This window comes from Pteropus vampyrus, unplaced genomic scaffold (genome assembly GCF_000151845.1).
Source record: "Pteropus vampyrus isolate Shadow unplaced genomic scaffold, Pvam_2.0 Scaffold15, whole genome shotgun sequence".
Taxonomy (NCBI): Eukaryota; Metazoa; Chordata; class Mammalia; order Chiroptera; family Pteropodidae; genus Pteropus; species Pteropus vampyrus.
In genome coordinates this window covers 7,204,726-7,224,987 of record NW_011888796.1, presented here as the reverse complement: position 1 = coordinate 7,224,987, position 20,262 = coordinate 7,204,726, and the positions used below count along the sequence as shown (strand labels likewise).

At 32.3% G+C, this 20,262-nt stretch overlaps 1 pseudogene; it reads left to right on the top strand.

The window, feature by feature from the left end:
• Positions 1 to 952: 952 nt before the first annotated feature.
• On the top strand, positions 953 to 16,527 carry LOC105310038 (annotated as a pseudogene).
• Positions 16,528 to 20,262: the final 3,735 nt, after the last annotated feature.

Below are 20,262 nucleotides of genomic sequence, written 5' to 3'. Positions count from 1 at the left end.
TTCAGCACATAACACTGGCATCTAATCAAATCAAAAGTTTAATGCCCTTTTGAAAAGTTATTTTTAAAAGGTATAATTCTGTTTGTTTTCCTTGTGTTTATATGATGCTATTTTATCACTAAGAGACTTTTTACTAAGTTATCAAAAATTACTTCTAACTCTTAGAAAACCTTGCATGTTGATCATTGGATTCAAATAAATAAAGTCATAACTTTTAAATTTAATTTGTTTTTTTGTTTACTTCTTAAAGTGTTTTGTTAAGTGTTTTAGACAAAGTGTAGTGATATTGAAGCATCTATTGTGATATAAAATGGACTATGATTCTGTGTAGGCTACGTACTATTCATTCATTCTTTCCCTGCCGCACAAATATTTTTAGAGAATCTCCTATGTGGCAGGCCTGTTAAATATGAGATCTGAGGTCTTTCTATATACAGAAAAGGAGCCTCTTCATCATATGTTTTCCTGATCATCTGCAATAAATACATTTTTTAAATAACATTTCTTCCAAAACATTCAAAACACTCAAAACATGATAACACATAACACATTAAATAGTAAAATTCTTTTGCAGAGTTTCAAGTTTTTTAACTTTTTTAAAGTGAGAAGTTGAATATTTATTTAGAATGAGAAAATAAATAATAAAGTACAGACATAACTACTACAAAAATCACAAAATCTAGAAAACATAATTTTTTGATGAATTGCCTAAAATGCCCCTGTAATATAGTTCTCCATGTATTTTTGTAGGAAAAAAATTTGAAAACTCCCATCAAATTTCTTTCTAATATCAGCTGTAAAAGATGTATTTGCTGTTTGCAGTTTCTTTTTAGGTTTGTAGTTACAAACACAGGAATCTAATACATTCCAATTCACGTGATTAGTATTTTTTAAATGTTTCTTTTCATATGTGCCTCTACATTGAGCTTCTCCCAACATAGCAGTTGGCTTCATGCAAGGAGATGAACTTGCAAGCAAGAGGGTAAGAGAGTAGGCAGCCATAAGAGAGATGCTTGCAAGAGAAAGCTGCAATCCCTTTTGTAACCTAGTCACAGAAATGACATCCCATCATATTCAGTTGGAAGGAGTCCTTAGGTCTTGCTTACACTCAAGGAAAAGTGATTACAGCGGGTGTGAATACCAGGAGGTGGCATCCTCATGAGCTGCCTGTCATAGTGCCTTGGGACATCTTCATATGCTGCTTTGGACTCTGGTCTTACCTTCTCTGTCACACTGCTGGCTGAGTTGGCACAGAGGGTCACTGGAGCATATTGAAAGCCATTCCAACACCACTCTGATATGTAACAATGCCTTAGGTAACTGCAAACTACCTAAATATACCCCAAAACTCAAAGAAAATGTGCCCAAACTCACTTGTCCCTCTTCTGAATTCAAAAAGTTCCACTGGCTACTTATCCACCACCTTACACAAAGTGGCCTTTAAAATCTCAGTTAAAATACCTTAGTCTTTCAAATTTTACAAAAGCATAACTATGTAAATACATCAGAAGGGGTCAAAGAATGCATAAATCTGCCTCTGAATGAAAGTCATTAAAACTGACTAGATTGATTCCAACAAATGACATAAAGGAGGTAACATTTAGAAATTGCCTTGAATACCAGTTTCCATTGCTGCATTTAAGCCCTTGAAAAAAAAAATCACTGTGAATTTTACTGAAGCAAGGCAATCCCTTTTAAAAACTTAAAGAAGAGTTTGGGCAAGTGTTTCTAAGATGCTTCTGCTCTTTTAATACTTTAACATATTATATGGTTTCATGTTTTGTTAATAACATGATTCCTACCTGATCAGTTTAACCATCAAATTTTGACAGAACTGAAAGAAAAAATAGATGACAACACAATAACAGTGGAAGGCTTCAATGCCCCACTCTCAGTAAAGAATAGAACAATCCGACAGAAGGTAAATAGGGAAATAGAGTCCTTGAACAATACTACAAATCAGCTGGACCTAATAGATATAGAGAATATCACCTGACATAGCAGAATATATATTTTTCTCAAGTGCACATGGAAATTCTCCAGGATGAACGACATTTTAAGCCACAAAACATGTCTTAACAATTTAAAAGATTGAAATCATATTAAGTATCTTTTGCAGTAACAGTGGAATGAAATAGGAAATCAATTGCAGAAAGAAAACTGGAAAATCCACAAACATGTGGAAGTTAAACAACACATGTTTAAACAACCAATGGGCCAAAGAAGAAACCACAAGGCAAATTAGAAATTGAGACAAATGAAAACAAAAATATAACATACAAAATTTGTGTGATTCTTAAAGCAGTGCTAAGAAGGAATTTGATAGTTGCAAATGCCTACTTTAAAAAAGATCTCAAATCAACAACTTAACTTTACAACTCATGAAACTAGAAAAAGAAGAAAAGTAGAGCATATAACAATGAAAAAGAGAACAACAAAACAATAGAAAAAAATCAATGAAACTAAGAATTGTGTTTTTGAAAACATAAAAATATTGACAAACCATTAGTTAGATTGACTAAGAAAAAAGAAGACTCAAATGACTAAAACCAGAAATGAAAGAGAGGACATTAAAACTGATGCCACAGAAATAAAACAGATTACAAGAGAATACTATGAACAATTGTATGCCAACTAATTGCACAACCTGGGTAGAAATACACAATCTACCAAGACCGAATCATGAAGAAATAAAAAAAATCTGAACAGACTGGTAACTAGTAAAGGAGGTAGAATCAGTAATTAAAAACCTCTCGACAAAGAAAAGTCCAGGACCAGATGGCTTCACTGGAGAATTCTACCAAACATTTAAATAACTAACTCCAGTTTTCCTAAAACTCTTCCAAAAAGTTGAAGAAGAGGAAACACTTTCAAACTCATTTTATGAGAACAGCATTACCCTGACACCTTTTCACTACAAGAATATTTATGCAAAAATTCTGAACAAAATACTAGCAATTCAAATTCAATAGCATGTTAAAGGGATTACATACCATGACCAAGTGGGATTTATCCCGGGATGCAAAAATGGTTCAACATACACAAAGCAGTAAATGTGATACACCACAATTAACAGAATGAAGGACAAAAACCACACGATCATCTCAATTGATGCAGAAAAAGCATTAGACAAAATCAATACCCTCTCTCATCATAAAATACTCAACAGACTAGGAATGGAAGGAAATTACCTCAACATAATAAAAGCTATATATGAAAAGCCCACAACTATCATCAAACTCAATTGTGAAAAACAGAAGGCTTTTTTTGTTGCCACTACTATTCAACATAGCATTAGAAGTATTAAGCAGAGAAATTATGCGAGGAAAAAAAAATGAAAGACATCCAAATTGGACAGGAAGAAGCAAAATTATCTCTGTAGAATGACATGAATCGATGTGTAGAAACCCCTACAAATTCTACAGAAAAAGTTTAGAACTAATCGGCAAAGTTGCAGGATACAAAATTAATATGCAAAAATTAGTTGTAAATAATCCAAAAAGGAAAATAATTCCATTTACAATAGCACCAAAAAAGAATAAAATACTTAGTAATAAACCTAACTAAGGAGGTGAAAGACTTGGATATTGAAAAGTACAAATCATTGATGAAAGAAATTAAAGACCCAAATAAATAGAAAGACACCTCGTATTCATGGATTGAAAGACAATATTGTTAAAATACTCATACTACCAAAAGCAATCTACAGATTCGACTTGATCCCTATCAAAATCCCAATGGAATTTTCTTCAGAAATAGAAAAATTCATCCTAAAAGTCATATGGAATCTCAAGAGATCCTAAATAGCCAAAACAATTTTGAAAAAGAACAATATTAGAGGACTCACTTTCTGATTTCAAAACATATTATAAAGTTACAATATTCAAAAGAGCATGGTACTGACATAAAAATATACAAATAGACCAATGAAACAGAATTATAGACCCAGAAAACACCTTTCATGTATATTGTCAAATGATCTTTGACAAGAGTGTCAAGACCACTTAGTGAGGAAAGTACAGTCTCTTCAAAAAATGGTGCTGGGAAAAACTGTATATCCACTGTAAAAGAACAAAGTTGGACTTTTATCTTAAACCATATACAAAAATTAACTCAAAAAGAATTAAAGACCTAAATGTAAGACCCAAAACTATAAAACTCCTAGAAGAAAACCTAGAGAAAAAGCTTTATGACAATGGATTTTTTATATATGACATCAAAGCACAGACAATAAAAGCAAAATTAGACAAGTAGGGCTACATCAAATTTAATATCTTCTTTATCAAAGGACACAATCAACAGAGTAAAATGGTAATCAATGGAATAAGAGAAAATATTTTTAAATCACATACCTTCTAAGAAATCGATACCCAAAATGTATTTTTAAAACTGCTACAACTCAGCAACAAAAAAATAAAATAACCCAATTTTAACATGGGCGAAGGACTTTAATAGACATTTCTCCAAACATAATATGCAAATGGCTAATGAGTATATGAAAAGATGTTCAACATCACAAATCATCAGAGAAATACAAATCAAAACCACAATGAGATAAAACTCACACCCAGTAAGATGGCTACTATTGGGAAAGGCAGACTTGTGCCTGCAGTCTTTCAACCCCTACACAGCTCCATAAGAATGGGTGTTGGGCCCAGAACACTTTGTAACCAAAAGATAAAGCCTATGCAGGCTTATCACCTTGTGTGGGGATAGCTTTCCCTGTTTAAAAGTCAATGAATGCTCTTTTGTTTTACTTAATTGTGTTTGTCAATGGCCCTCTGGCATGCCTGCAGCTTTCAGTATTTCAAACTCCATGTGGGAGGAGTCAGGGTCCTGCCACTGCTGCAAGAGAGGGTTGCATGTAGGCAAACTGCTCTGCATGAGCTGTCAAGAGAGACCCATTGGCCATGTGGGACTAATGCCCACTACTGAAGTTGGTCTTGCTCTGTCTATTCCCTATGTAAGTAAAGTATTATTTCATCCAGTGCTTGACTGTGTTGTTTTCCTTGATGACTCTGATACTAAGATGCAATGGCCAGAAGTGTTTAGAGTCTTCCTCTGGGTTTGGTAACCAGTGCATGGTACTCTGCTGGGCAGCAGCTACTATGAAAAACAAACAAACAAAACAGAAAATTAACAAGTATCGACGAGAATGTGGAAAAATTGGAACACTTGTGCACTGTTGGTAGGAATGTAAAATGGTACAACCACTATGGAAAACAGTATGAAGTTTCTTAAAAATATAAGAGAATGAGATTATGCCATCAGCAACAACATGGATGGAACTAGAGGGTATTATGCTGAGTGAAGTAAGTCAGAGAAAGATAAATATATGATTTCACTTGTCAATATTTTTCTTTTATGACTAATTTTTTCTTTTATGGTTAATGTTTTTTGTGCCCGCTAATAAATCTTTGTCTACCTTAAGTTCTCTAAGATATTCTTTTGTTTATTCTAGAAGTTTACAGTTTTAGCTTTTATATTTAAGTCAATGATACATCTTAAATTAATTTTTGTGAAGTACATGAGATAGAGGTTGAGGTTCATTTTTTTTTTTTCCATGTATTTATCCCCTTGCCATAGCACCATTTGTTGTAAAGAATTTCTTTACCTTGTTGTGTGGCCTTTGCAGCTTTGTAAAAAAAAATCAAGTGACTACATATATGAGGATCTATTTCTGGATTTTCTGTTCCGGTCCACTGATCTATTTGTCTGTCTTTATGACATGACCATATTGTTTTGGTTATCATAAATTTATAGTAAATTTTGAAATCAAATACTGTCAGTCCACCAGCTGTGTTCCATTTTTCCCCCAAGATTGGGTTTTGTTTTTCCATATAAATTTTAGAATCAATTGTCAACTTCTAAAAAAAAATCCTGTTGAGATTTTGATTGGGATTGAATTGAATCTATACATAAACTATGAGAAAATTCAATTTTTCAATCTATAAACATGGTACATATTTCTCTACTTATTTTGGTCTTTTAAATTTTCCCTGTGAAATGTTTCTTAGTTTTCAGTGTACAGGTATTATAGTAAGTACTTAGTTAATTAAAGTCTTATTGAATTAAAGTCTCTTTCATATACTATCAACATGTGGTCTAAAGCCTCCAAGCACCCAGCCATCATTCTATAATTCTATGTCCATTACCACATTTCTCACAGCCATCAGTGGTCTTATTACTTCTAAGTCCTTATTTTCCCTTACTTCTCTGTAGCTGTTAAAGCCACCTACAACCTCCCCCTTGGAAATGCTCTCTGCACTTGGCTTCCATTCTAGTGCATTATTCTAATTCTCTGCTAACTTCTGAATACCCAGTCTGAATCCTCTTTGCTTGTTTACCCCCTAACCATGAGTATTCCCTAAGATTAAGCACTCAACTCTATCTTCTTTTCCACCTACTGTTTCTATCTCACAGAACCAGTGACTCATAACTTAAATATAAATGCAACCATCTTTCAAGTGTACGATTTCAAAATTTATATCAATATTTTCCCATCCATCAATCTTTTGTGGAATGAATGAGAAATAAACATTCTTAGCACTATCCTTTTCTCTAAACTTGAGTCATATATCTCCAACTCTCTTCTATATTTTTCTAGTAACACAGTCTCAAAATCATGTAGTCATCACTAAGGCCTCTTTTAAATGTCACAGCCAATTAGTGAGAAAGTTTTTTCAAATCTTTTCTTTGAATACTTTTCACCTGTCCTTTCTTTCCCCTTTCTAGACATCCCTTTGGACTTTGCATAGAAATACCTTAATATTACAATTGTTTCCTAACATACTTTCCTATTTCTGGTCCTTTACCACCTTCAATTCAACCTTCACACCATTGTTTGATTAATTTTTTAAAATCACCACCTTTATGTTATCACTTCCCTACTCAAATGGTCATCTTCAGTGACCACTTGACTCTGAATTCCTTAACACTTACTCCTCCACATTTGTTAAGTCATTTGCCCACAATTTTATAAGTGTATTCTTTATGATAATTCTACTTTGTCCTCTCAGATTTATTTCTATACCACTCTCAATTTTTTTTAAGTATATTCTTTTTATAAGTTTTCATCTCTTCTTCAAAAGTTTCTTAGGTTTTTTTACCCATTTATTTTTCCAAATTAACTTTAAAACATGTTCAATTTTTTAAAAAATTTGTTGGAATTTTAGAATTCCATGAAATTTATAGATTTATTTAGAGAGAATTGAGATCTGTATAATATTGATTTTTTTAATCTAAGAAAAAGCAACTTCTATCCACTTATTCCAGATTTCCATGACTCTATTAAGTTTATGGTTTTCTTTATGTGATGACATTTTTTATCACATCAATTCCTAAATATTATATAAATTTTGTAATCATTATGAACAACTTATTTCTTCCTTTCTGTCTTCCTTCTTTCCTTTCTTCTTTCTTCTTTCTTTCTTTTCTTTCTTTCTTTCTTTTTCTTTCTTTCTTTCTTTTTCTTTCTTTCTTTCTTTCTCTCTCTCTCTCTCTCTCTTTCTTTCTTTCTTTCTTTCCTTCTTTCTTTCTTTCTTTCTCTCTTCCTCTACTTTTTAATTTATTGACTTCAGTTTTGAAGAGAATCTCAAACAAAATAAGTACTTTCCAGATAATTTTGTGAATTTGATTATATACAGATATAGAAATAAAGACATATAGATAGTGTGTGTGATTTGTTCTTTTTTCAAATAAATGAATGTAGAAACTTTTTCTTTCATTACATGTACGATACTTCTGACTGGGTATTTGGACTGCCAAACCTAAATGACATTTTATATTCATTGAGAATAAGTGCAAATATTCAGCTATATTTATTTTATTCTGTTTCATGTTACTGTTTTTTTTCCTTCTTCTCTTAAGGAAAATTAGAATACTTCAATTTTAATGAGTTAAAAAGAGTCCCAGGGTATTCATTTTCTTCAGTGTTATTTACCAAGAATAAACAAAGATAGTGTTGAGAAAAGATTTAGCACGTTTTATTTAAATATGCTCCAAAGTAAACAAAAAGAACTAATTAATCAAAAACAGACTCACAAATATAGAGGACAATCTGGTGATGGCTAGAGGGGAGGGGGGTTAGGGAGGCTGTGAGAATGAGGTGAAGGGTTAAAGAAGTACAAATTCGTAGTTGATAGATGGTCATGGGGATGGGGAGCACAGCATAGGAAATGCAGTTACCATTAATGTAATAGCTGGGTGGAGGGCCAGAGGAGAGAAAGGGCAATTAGCGGAGATCGTTTTATAAACTATATAAATGTCTAACCAGTGTACTGTATATATTAAACTAATAAAATAAAATATAAAAAATACATATGCTCCAAAGTAAAGATATATAAAACAGTGATTATAAAAGAAAGAATATTTAAATAAATATATCACTTCTTGACCCTAATTATCTCATTTGTCAGTACTGAAAAAAGAAAAAGAAAACACATCCTGTTAAATTCTCTAACACTAAAATTTGCCATCAAAGCCATAGGCAATTGCATCCTACTGGGCGCACATTATAGCAATCTAGAAATAGTTGTTAAAATACATATACCTCAGTTTTGCCAAGAAGGAGTCATCTCAGTCCTACTAGGCCCTCCCTTTTGCAACTGAAAAATCCTGGACATCCACAACAAATAAAGAGAGGAAGTCTCTGAAAGAATGTAAACTGCCTAGGAACTTGGGAACTCAAGTAACAACATGGTGTTGAGCTCCTGAGTTTCCTTGTTTCCTTCCATATATCCTGGACAAGACACTACAGAAGCTTCCAACCTGACCATTAACAAGCATAAGCAAAACAAACAAACAATTAACAAACAAACAAAACCAAAAACAAACTTGCAGGAAAAATCTGTTCCCTCTAGCCAAAGGACTGGATAGTATAACAACAGAAAACCTGGGCAATACCCATCCTACTCCAGCCAAACACCAGTGGAAAAACCCCACTCCTCCTAAAAATGTTCAAGCAGCCCACAGGATGGTATGAAAAATGAATAGAAGAATCAAACAGAAAACAAATAATAAAATGACAGACTTATGCTAAACACACTAATTAATATTTTAAACATAAATAGTTTAAATACAACAATTAAAAGACTGAAATTGACAGAATGGCTGAGAAGACATCATCCAAAAATATGCTGTTTACAAGAAATGCACTTCAAATACAATGGCACAGGTAGGTTTAAAGCAAAATAGAGATCTAATCACATCAGCAAAATTACAGAAGAGGGAGACCCCATTTCCCCCCAGAAACACAGATTTAACAATGATATGTTACAAAATACCCTTATGAGAAGTCCAGAATCTGGTTAAAAAGTTGCAGTACCCCAGACGAGCAAGGAATTGAGATCAGCTGTGCTGAAACGGGTAAGAAAAGCAATTTCACTTCGGCTGGCATTATGGGGAAAAGAGAGAGTGAGGCAAACGTCCAATTCCATGAGCCTTTCAGCGCTGCAAATCAGTTAATATAAATCAATTAATGTGATATAACACATTAACAGAATGAAGAATAAAAATCATATGATCATCTCAATACATGCAGAAAAAAATTTGACAAAACTTAATACTCTTTCTTGATAAAAACTCTCAAAATACTAGATATAGAAGGAATTTATCTCAACACAACAAGGTCTACATATGACAAGCTCATAGCAGTTTTGAAAGTTTCACTTTGATTCTTTGAGTTTTATTCTTTAGAAATTTTGTTATTTTTAGCACTGAAATACTATAATATCTTTGAAGTTATGTTTGTTGAAATTTTATAAGGAAGAAAGATAGAGAAAATCATTAATGGTCCTTACTTGTGATTAATCCTTTGGATTAAAAGAACTTTTACCCAGGAATTATATCTAACATGTGTTCTGCAAAGCACCTATCATGTTATGTTCTTTTTTTACTCTGACCTTAACATATTTGTATTTGAATGTAGAAATCAAGTAAATTGAACTTGCACAGAGTTCTTGACTAAGAAACAAATGGTTTAAATGTTTTTTAGATAAAAACTTTGTAAAAAATAGAAAAACACAGCATATATACATTAATTTTTTAAAAAGCAGGAACGACTATATGAACATAAGATAGACTTCAGAGCAATGAAAATTACAAGAGACGAAGAGGAACATTACATATGATAAAAGGATCAATCTACTGGAAAGACTTAATCTTAAATGTGTACACGTCAAACGACAAAGCCTCAAAGCCATGAAACAAAAACTAATAGATAAAAGGAGAATTAGACAAATCCATAATTATATGTTGAGAACTTCAACATTCTACTCTCAGCAATTACTACTAAATAACTACCAGGTGGAAAATCAGCAAGAACATATAAGACCTGAACATTACAATCAACCAACGAGATCTAATTGAAATATATAGAACAATCTACCTAGCAATAGCAAACTAAACATTTTTTTTTCTAGTGCCCATGAAATATTCACCAAGATAGACTATATCCTGGGCCATAGAACAAAAATGATCATACTTAAAAGAATTGAAATCATACAGAGTATATTCTCCAACCATAATAGAACAAAGTACAAATCAATAACAAAGACAATAAGAAAATATTCAAACACTTGGACCTAAAATAACACACTTCTAAATAATCCATGAGTCAAAGAGGAAGTCTCAAAGAAACATTTCAAAATTCACAGAACTGAATGAAAGTGAATATCCCACATATGAAAATATTTGAAATGCAACTAAAGTAGTGTTGAGTATTAAATGCTCACATTAAAAAAGAGAAAGATCTCAAATCAATAACTAAGTTCCTACCTCAAGAAACTAGAAAAAGAAGACAAAATAAACTTAAAGCAAACTGAAGAAATAAAATGATAAAGAGCAAAAATCAATGTAATTGAAAACAAGAAAGTAGAGAAAATCGATAAAGCCAAAAGCAGGTTCTTTGAAAAAAATCAATAAAATTGATAAATCTCTAGCAATACCAACAAAGATTAGAAGGCACAAGTCACCAATACTATTAATTAAACAGAAAATATCACCTCAGATCCTGCAACTGTTAAGAGGAAAATAATTATTTGCCAGGGTTCTCTAGAGAAACAGAACCTATCAGATGTGAATATATAGAAAGAGATTTATTTTAAAGAATTGGCTCACATGATTATGGAGGCTGGCGAGTCCAAAATCCACTGGCAGGCTGACAACACAGCATAGAGCCAATGTTGCAGTTCAGTTCTGAAGGCAGTCAGGCTGGGGGCCCAAGAAGGAGCTGATATTGTGGTCTAAGTCCAAGCTGCCTAGTATGGTCTTTCTCCACATATAGGCAGGTCAGTCTCTGAGCTACTCAGGCCTTTAACTGATTGGATGACACCCTCCCACATTATGGAGGGCAACCTACTCAAAGTCTACCAACTTAAACATTAATTTCATTCAAAAACATCCTACAGAAACATCCAGAATAATGTTTGACCAAATATCTGGGCACTGCAGCCCAGCCCAATGACATATAAAATTTACCAACACAACTTAACAACTTTATGCTCATTAATAAAACATGAAAGCAATGAACCAATTCTTCAAAAATCACAAATTACCAGAACTCAGCCAAAATGAGATGGAAAAACTCAATGGTCCTATAAACATTAAACAAATTTAATTCATAATTTTAAAGCTCCTCTAGAAGAAACCATTAGGCTCAGATAAATTCACTGGAGAATTCTACTGGACATTTAAAAAATTAACACCAATTTTACACAATTTTACACAATCTGTTCCAGAAAGTGGAAGAGGACGGAACACCTCCCAACTTATTTTATAACGTGACTAGTACACTGATACCAAAGTTAGACAAAGACAGTACCAAAAAAAGGTAAAAATTACAGAGCAATATCTCTCATGAGATAGTAATGGCCCATTAATACCAACCTTGAGAATTTCTCCCATAGAATAAAACTATCAGAGTATAAAAACATATACATTTACTGAATGTGTTTCTAGTGACAAAACCTAGAAACTAAGTGACTACCCATCAATTTGGTAGTGGTGGAATATTTATGATAAATAGTATTATACATCCATTAAAAGAATAAATTAGAGTTATACCATAAACTTGAAGGGATTTTCACAAAGTAAGAAAAAGAAGAAAAATGTGTCTAATATTAATACATCTATATTATTTTATGTATAACATCAATATAACTGTGGAAATAAATTATATATTAAAATAAATACTCCTGCATTACATTTACCAACTATATATATCTTAATATAATAGTGAGATGAGATATAGCAAAGGATATAATACTATTTTTTCATGAAAAAATTAGAATAGTTAGTTCATCTTGGAAAAAAATGACCAGGCATTTCTCAGACTACTAGGTTAATGTGTACTAAATTTAATATCACTTTCTTAGACAGATATAATGTTAATCTGAAAAATTTTACCTCCAGTTCCTGGTAATAGCTGATTCACTGGTTTCAAAAATAATCTACCCTATAGCAGTTCTCATAGTTGACTCATAATAGAAAAAAAATAATAACACTTAAACTATTTACTTATCAAAGTAAATCTGGATACATTTTGTGTCACTTTTCTTACGTGTTTACAATATAGAATTTGTACACATACAATACAAAAGTATTCTTATTAGTGTTTTATAAACCTGTGCTTATTCGCATTATAACAAAGAGACAAGCATTTTTGCATCCAATACAAAGACATAGCAAGCATTGACCATCAAATGTCATCTCTCATGTATTGATAGCCCAGAGAAAAGGTAACTATATTTGAAGTCCTAGAAAAAATTGCTAAGCCTTCAGCATTCCCTTGTCAAAGTAATCATGACTAACAAGAAGCAATAAATGACAAAAACCAGGAATGCAAATAGCTATTTTACATTATGTCAGTACTTACAATTGATCTAGCCACTGTGCTTTTTCTCTGATGATCTTAATCCTGAAGTTCTATTTGTTTGAGTTCTTTGAGAAAAATGTATATAAGGTCCCACGATATTCCAAATAGTTATTCTGGATTAATCTTGGTTTTACAAACAGAAAAAGATCATGAAACGTGTTAAATTATGTAAATGAAAGATTCCTTTTATACAGCTTTTTTGTATTCTTCCTCATTATTTAAACCAGAGAATACAGCTATGTTTATGGGTAGGTAAAAATATTTAAGAAGTAAGATGGTAGAGGTATGCATCAAGAAAGCTAGCACATCAGTGTACTTTCTATAATCTTTGTTCCGTTTCAGACCACTCATACCTTCCAGAAAGGAATCATTTTTCTCCTAATATATATATTTTAAAAAGACTCGCTGCATAGTTACAATTTTTCTTTTAATATGGTGTAGGAGAGGCTGCTTTATTATTCAGTAAAAGATTTCCCTAGATTTTACTGGCCTATAAATTTCATTAGTTTTCAAAAAGAATTTTAATCATTTATTCAACAATAATTTATAGAGTGTTATTATGTGAAAAATCTTGTGCAAAGTGTTTTGGAGACAGCAGTGAAAAAGACTTGCTGGAATCTCAACTTCTGGAACCTACAGTCTAGTAGCACATACAAACATTAAATAATTAAGTATATAATTTTTTATATAATTAAAATTGCAACATTATATGAAGGAGGTATGTAGGAAGTTATGAGTGGTATCCTAGCAGTCTATGGAAGGGAGAGAAGGCCTCTTTGAGGAGGTGACATAAATCAGTGAGAATACTGGTAAAAATGTTGATGGTTTTAATCAGACCTAAAATTAAATCTATAGTTTCTTTTGCATTTAAGCTGGTGTTTAAGTTGGGTGTCCATTGCTTACATCTGAGAATTCCAATATACCATTTAGTGTCAAATAAGATGTAAAATCACTTTTGTTCAAGATATTTAAAGAAAAGATCATTATTCTTGAGTTTTAGGTTGCTATTTGAAAGTTTAGGTTGCTATTTGAAGCTATTTTCAAATTGCAATTTATTTTTCTTAGGTAATTTTTTTCAAATTCATTTCCTAAAGAAAATGTAATAATTCAATGTTGATTAATATCAGAACTATCTTCTTTTTGCTTAAAAAAAAAACAAAAAAACTATGCTTTAGATTGAGCTAATTATCTATTAAGACAAAAATATTTTAATTTCAAGTATTTTTAAATAACTTTAAAAAATACTTAAGAACACTTTTCGAATTATCATCTGCACATTAACTTCACCAAGAGCATACAACATGCTACATAGTAATTTAGTAAACATTTATTGATTACCTATTAAGAACCAGGCCATAGGGATGTGAAGGTTAAAGACCAAGTCCTTGCTCTCAAAGGACTATGAGAAAAGTTCTCAGGAAAAGTTATATTCTATAAAACAGTAATGCTAGATACTGGTGACATAAAAATTGTTAAGATCTAGTCGTTGATCTGGGGGATTGATTAGCCTACTGCCATTGTTAGCTCATGCCATTCACCTTTCTTTCAACAGATGTTTATTGAGCACCTACAAGTGCTAGATACCGTGCTATATTCTTTCTAACTCACCAGTAGCAAACAAATTAGATATAGTCAAGTAGGGAAAATGGGACATACTCAAGAATTATAAAAATAAGGCATTATTCCAATCTGGGATACCAAGATATCTAGAGCATAATTCTTGTCCTTGTGGAATACGAAGTCTAATTTTACAAATGGATAAATAATAAGTGACTATTTTAAAAGCTATGCTAACAGGTATGAACAAAATATTTTTGAAGCATACAAGAAGGGCTGAGATTTACTTAGTGAAATCAGAGAAGTTTTTGCAGACATCTCTTTGAGCTGAATTGTAAAGGATAGGTAAGGAGAAAACATCATATAGGTGGTATTTTAATTAATGAAAGCAGATAAACTTTTTCTCCCCATAATTCTTTAATCACAAAGAAAAAGATGTACAATATTTTATTGATTTTGTTTTTTGTGAATATGGAAAATTAATTACATTTCTATTTAATCTATCTGTTAGAGATACACTCATAATAAATTATTCCCGTTGTGTTATGTTAAAATGTAGGAATAAAAAAAATTTTGTATTATACTCTCAACTGTGTTTGAGACCATCTTGGTTTATGTATGAATAAACTCAGGTTCTTATAGAGATGCTACTATTTCTGTGGAGGGTTATTATTATTTTTTTTAGCTTGGATAAAATACACTATTTTTTCCCTCTCATCTTTCCCTCTCATTCACTATGCTCCAGCCACAACTGACTTCCACCTCCTAGAAATGCCAAATTACTGCCTCAAAACTTATGCTCATTTTATGCCCATTACCTAGAACATTTTAAGTATTTATGCAAGTTTGTGTACCCTAACAAATATCTTGAATTACTTATTATTAGGTTCTTGGCTTTGAGAGCAGCTCTTGGGTTTCAGTTGCCAGGAGGTCACGAGGTACTCTGAACTCATTTCCAAACGCATCTGAAAGTCAAAATGTAGCAGCCATCCCCATAAGCTAAGTTCCCCATCCCCAGTAACTCTGGAGTCTTCTTTGCCGTAGACATCGGAGGCAAGCGAGTTGATTAAATTGTCAGAATTTTTTGCAGATGTTGTAGCCAAAACTGCAGAAAATGTTTGTGCATTGTGTACAAGAGAAAAAGGCATTGGACCCGAGAACCTCTTCATTTCAAAGGATATCTGTTCCACTGAATTATTAAGAAATTTATGATTCAGGGTGGAAACTTCTCTAATCAAAATGAGACAGATGGAGAAAGTATGGTGAAAAATCTGAAAATGAAAATTTCTATTATAAGCATGACCAGAAGGGTTTACTGATCATGACAAATGCAGACTGCAATATAAATGGTTCTCAGTTCTTCATCACAACAGTTCCAACTCCTCATTTCGATTGGAAACATGTGGTATTTGGCTAAATAATTAAAAAGAATGGATGCATCAGGAGTTTTGGAAAATGTAGAAGTGAAAGGTGACAAAATGGCCAAATTGTGCATTATTGCAGAATGTGGAGAACTGCAGGAAGGGGATGAGTGGGGGAATAATTCCAAAAGATAGTTCTGGTGACAGTCATTCAGATTTCCCCAAGGATGTAGATATAGATTTAAAAGATGTAGATAAAATATTATTAATAAAAGAAGACTTAAAAACACTGGAAATACTTTTTTCAAGTCCCAGAACTGGGAGATGGCCATTAAAAAATATACAAAAGTTTTAAGACATGTGGAAGGTTCAACAAAGGCTGTTATTGAGAAAGCAGGTAGATCAAAGCTGCAACCTACAGCTTTAAGCTGCACGCTGAATATTGGTGCTTGTACACTGAAGGTATCAAATTGGCAAGGAGAAAGAGACAGTCGTTTGGAGGCTCTTGAAATAGACCCATCGAATACCAAATACCGTAGAACTCAAAGATGGCAAGGATCAAAAGAAGATGATCAAGCATTGGCTGATCTTAAGAAAGCTCAGGAGATAGCACTGGAAGATAAAGCCAACCAAGCAGAACTGCTGAAAGTCAAACAAAAGATAAAGGCTCAGAAAGATAAAGAGAAGGCAGCATATGTAAAATGTTTGCTTAATAAGGAATTCAGTTTTGCTTAAATTTTATACATTGACTGTATAAGGGGAATAAGAAAATTCAAGGGGTTTTGTCTATTATATATAACTCTTAATGTGTTTCCTTTGATACTTCTGTTCCTCATTGTTTACAGTGTAGAAATATAGATATGGGTTTACTCTTAATAAAAGTGTTACAAAATACAAAAAATATATTAGTAGGCTATTTTTCCTATTGAGATTCTTTTATTTTTCTCCTCAAGTATTTAGACTGAGAGACTAATTCAACAGATGTAGAATATTATTAGTTATTTAAAAAACCAATACACAATTCAAATATTTTTATATTATCAGAAAGTATCAATTATGAAGGACAAAAGAATAAAAATGAGATTAGAAGTAAATACTTTAATATTACTCTTTTATGATGTGTTGGAAGACAGAATTATTACTTCCTTGGCTAGAAAAAATGCATAATTTTTGCAAGTAGTTATTTTTCAGACCAATTTGGACCATGGTCTAACTGAATTAATATAAAATACCTTCCTATTGGATACCAACTTTGTCATTGGACAAACTCTAAAAGTTATTTTAAAATCTTTTGCCTCTATCATTTGATGTGTTTAGTATTTCTTAATAGATGTTTTAAAAATGTAAATATCAAATTATCTTGTCATATTTTGGATGGAAATCTCTATCATCTATTTCTAAAAAAAAATTAAACCACTACTTATCAAGCATTTACCATGAGCTAAGCACAAAGTCAAACACTTTAATATTCTCACAATCCTATTTGATAGGTAAGATCATCAACTCCATTTAAAAATGAGGAGACTGAAGCAAAGAGGATAAATAATTGGCTCAGAGTCACACTTTAGCATGAATCTCTCAATGTTTAAACACAGACAGTACTCTAGGGCCCCCACTATTCAATATTCTATCCATCATCCTTCTCCTATACTCTCTTGTGATTCATCAGTCTGGAGCTGCAATTACTTCATGAAAAAACACTTCCTAAAACATACCAAAAAATAAAAATGTGAACTGAAACTTTGGAAAAACAACCTTTTAACAAGTAAGGTAGCTTAAAGTTTTAAAAAGAGTATCATATTTATATCAAAACAAAAAAAAGGTAACCTATTAAAGAAATAATATTTTAAGAGACAAATTCTCAGCAAGATGTTAATTTAACAACAGAATACAAAATGATGTATCAAGAAGCAGAACTGCTGAGCTGCAAACAACCTGGCTGTGAGTCTGGGAATATTAGGATGGGCCTGTCCACCAGGGGTATAGATGTGATTGCATGTGACTTGTGTCAGTTTTGGAGAAATCAAGAGCAAAATATAAAAGCAAGGCAATGGGAATGTTTCTAAATGAGCCATGCAGCCTCTAAGGCAAGTTATATGACAGCAATTGAAATTCGAAGGGAAAGCATCAACATGCCAGCCAGGTTTACGTATTGCTTGTTCGTTCATTCCTTCAAAAGATCAGAAAAACTTTATTTTTAGAATTATAATAATATTATTTCAAAATTACTAACATTCTCTGGTCAGTTACTAAAGCTCTAGCTAGTCACCCATTTAGGCCCCTGAAATTCTAATACCTACTGAGTCACAATAAATAAAAAATTAATATTTATATTATCTATTACCCAAAAAAGATTTACAATTATGCAGTTGGCAAGGTAGTAGAAAGCTTAAAGCTGTGTGTGTGTTTGTGTGTTGTTCGAATTTTCCCTCTATTGATTTTTATAATAGATTTTTTAGAGCGGTTTTAGATTCACAGCAAAATTGAGCAGAAGGTACAGATATTTCCCATATACCCCTACCCCAACACATGCATAGCCTCCCCCATTATCCACCACCAGAGAGGTACATATGTTACAATCAATGAACCTACATATGTTACATATGTTACAATCAATGAACCTACATTGACACATCATTATCACCCAAAATCCAAAGCTTACATTAGGGTTCACTCTTGGTATTATACATTCTATGAGTTTGGACAAATTAATCATGGCATGTATCCATCATTATAGTATCATACAGAGTATTTTCTCTACCTAAAAATCCTTTTTGCTCTGCCTATTTATCTTTCCCTCCTTCCTAACCTCTCATAACCACTGATCTTTTTATTGTCTCCATAATTTTGCCTTTTCCAGAATGTCGTATATTTGAAATCACATAGTATGTAGTCTTTTCAGACTGGCTTCTTTCACTTAGTAATATGTATTTACATTTCCTCAATATCTTTTCATAGCTTAATAGTTTATTTCTTTTTAACAATATTCCATTGTCTGGATGTACTAGAGTTTACTTATGCATCCACCTACTGAAGGACATCTTAGTTGCTTCCAAGTTTGGGCAATTATGAATAAAACTGCAATAAACATCTGTATGCAGGTTTTTGTGCAGACATAGTTTTCACTTCCTCTACCCAAGGTACATACCAAGAAGTGCTATTGCTGGATCATGTGATAAGAATATGCTTAGTTTTTTAAGAAACTGCCAAACTGTCTTTCAAAGTGATTGTACCATTTTGCAATCTCATCATGATGAATAAGAGTTCCTGATGCTCCACATCCTTCCCAGCATTTGGTGTCATCAAAGTTCTGGATTTGGGCCATTCTGACATTTTAAGTTGCATTTCTCTGATGACGTATGTCGTAGAGCATCTTTTCATATGCGTACTGGCCATCTATATATCTTCTTTGGTGAGATAGATATCTGTCCTTAATTGTGACCCATTTTTAATGGGGTGGTTTGTTTTCTTATCGTTGAGTTTTAAGATTTTTTTTTTCTGTTTTAAATAAGTTCTTTACTAGATGTGTTGTTTAAAAATATTTTCTCCCAATCTGTGGCTTCCCTTTTATTCTCTTGACAGTGTCTTTTACAGAGCAGAAAAATTTAATTTTAATAAAGTTCAGCTTATCAATTTTTTTTCATAGATTGTGCCTTTTGTATTATATCTAAAAAGTCATCATCAAAACCTAGGTCATCTAGACTTTCTTCTGATATCTTCTAGGAGTTTTATAGTTTTGTACTTTATATTTACATTTATGTTATCCATTTTAAGTTAATTTTTGTGAAGAGTGTAAGGTCTGTCTATATTTTTTTTGTATGTAGATGTCCAGTTATTCTAGCACCATTTGTTGAAAAGATCTTCTTGACTGCATGCTTAGCCTTGCTCCACATTGTCAAAAGTCAGTTGGCTGAATTTGTGTGAGTCTATTTCTGAGCTCTCTAATCTCACTCATTAAACTATTCGTCTGTTCTTTTGTCAATGCCGACTGTCTTGATTATTGGAGCTTTATAGTAAGTCTTGTAGTCAGGTAGCTTCCTTCAGTCCTCCAACTTAGTTCTTCTCTTTCAATATTATGTTGGCTATTCTGGGTCTTTTGTCTCTCTGTAAAAACTTTAAAATCAGTTTGTTGATATCCATAAAATAACTTGTTGGGACTTTGAGTGTAATTGCATTGAATCTATAGATCAAGTTGGAAAGAACTGACATCTTGACGATATTGAGTTTTCCTATCCATGAACATGAAATATCTCTCCATTTATTTAGTTCTTCCTTGAGTTTACTTTTATGTTTTTTATACTATAAGTCTACACATTTCAATCAATTCTAATCAGTAGTGTTTACATGTCATTTCCTGACTATGCTTCAGTTCATTAATGCTATAATATACAAAGTTATTTCACTCCTCTGAGTTTTAAATTTGATCTAAATTGCACTGTTAAAAATCTAACAGAACACTGAAAAAAAGCA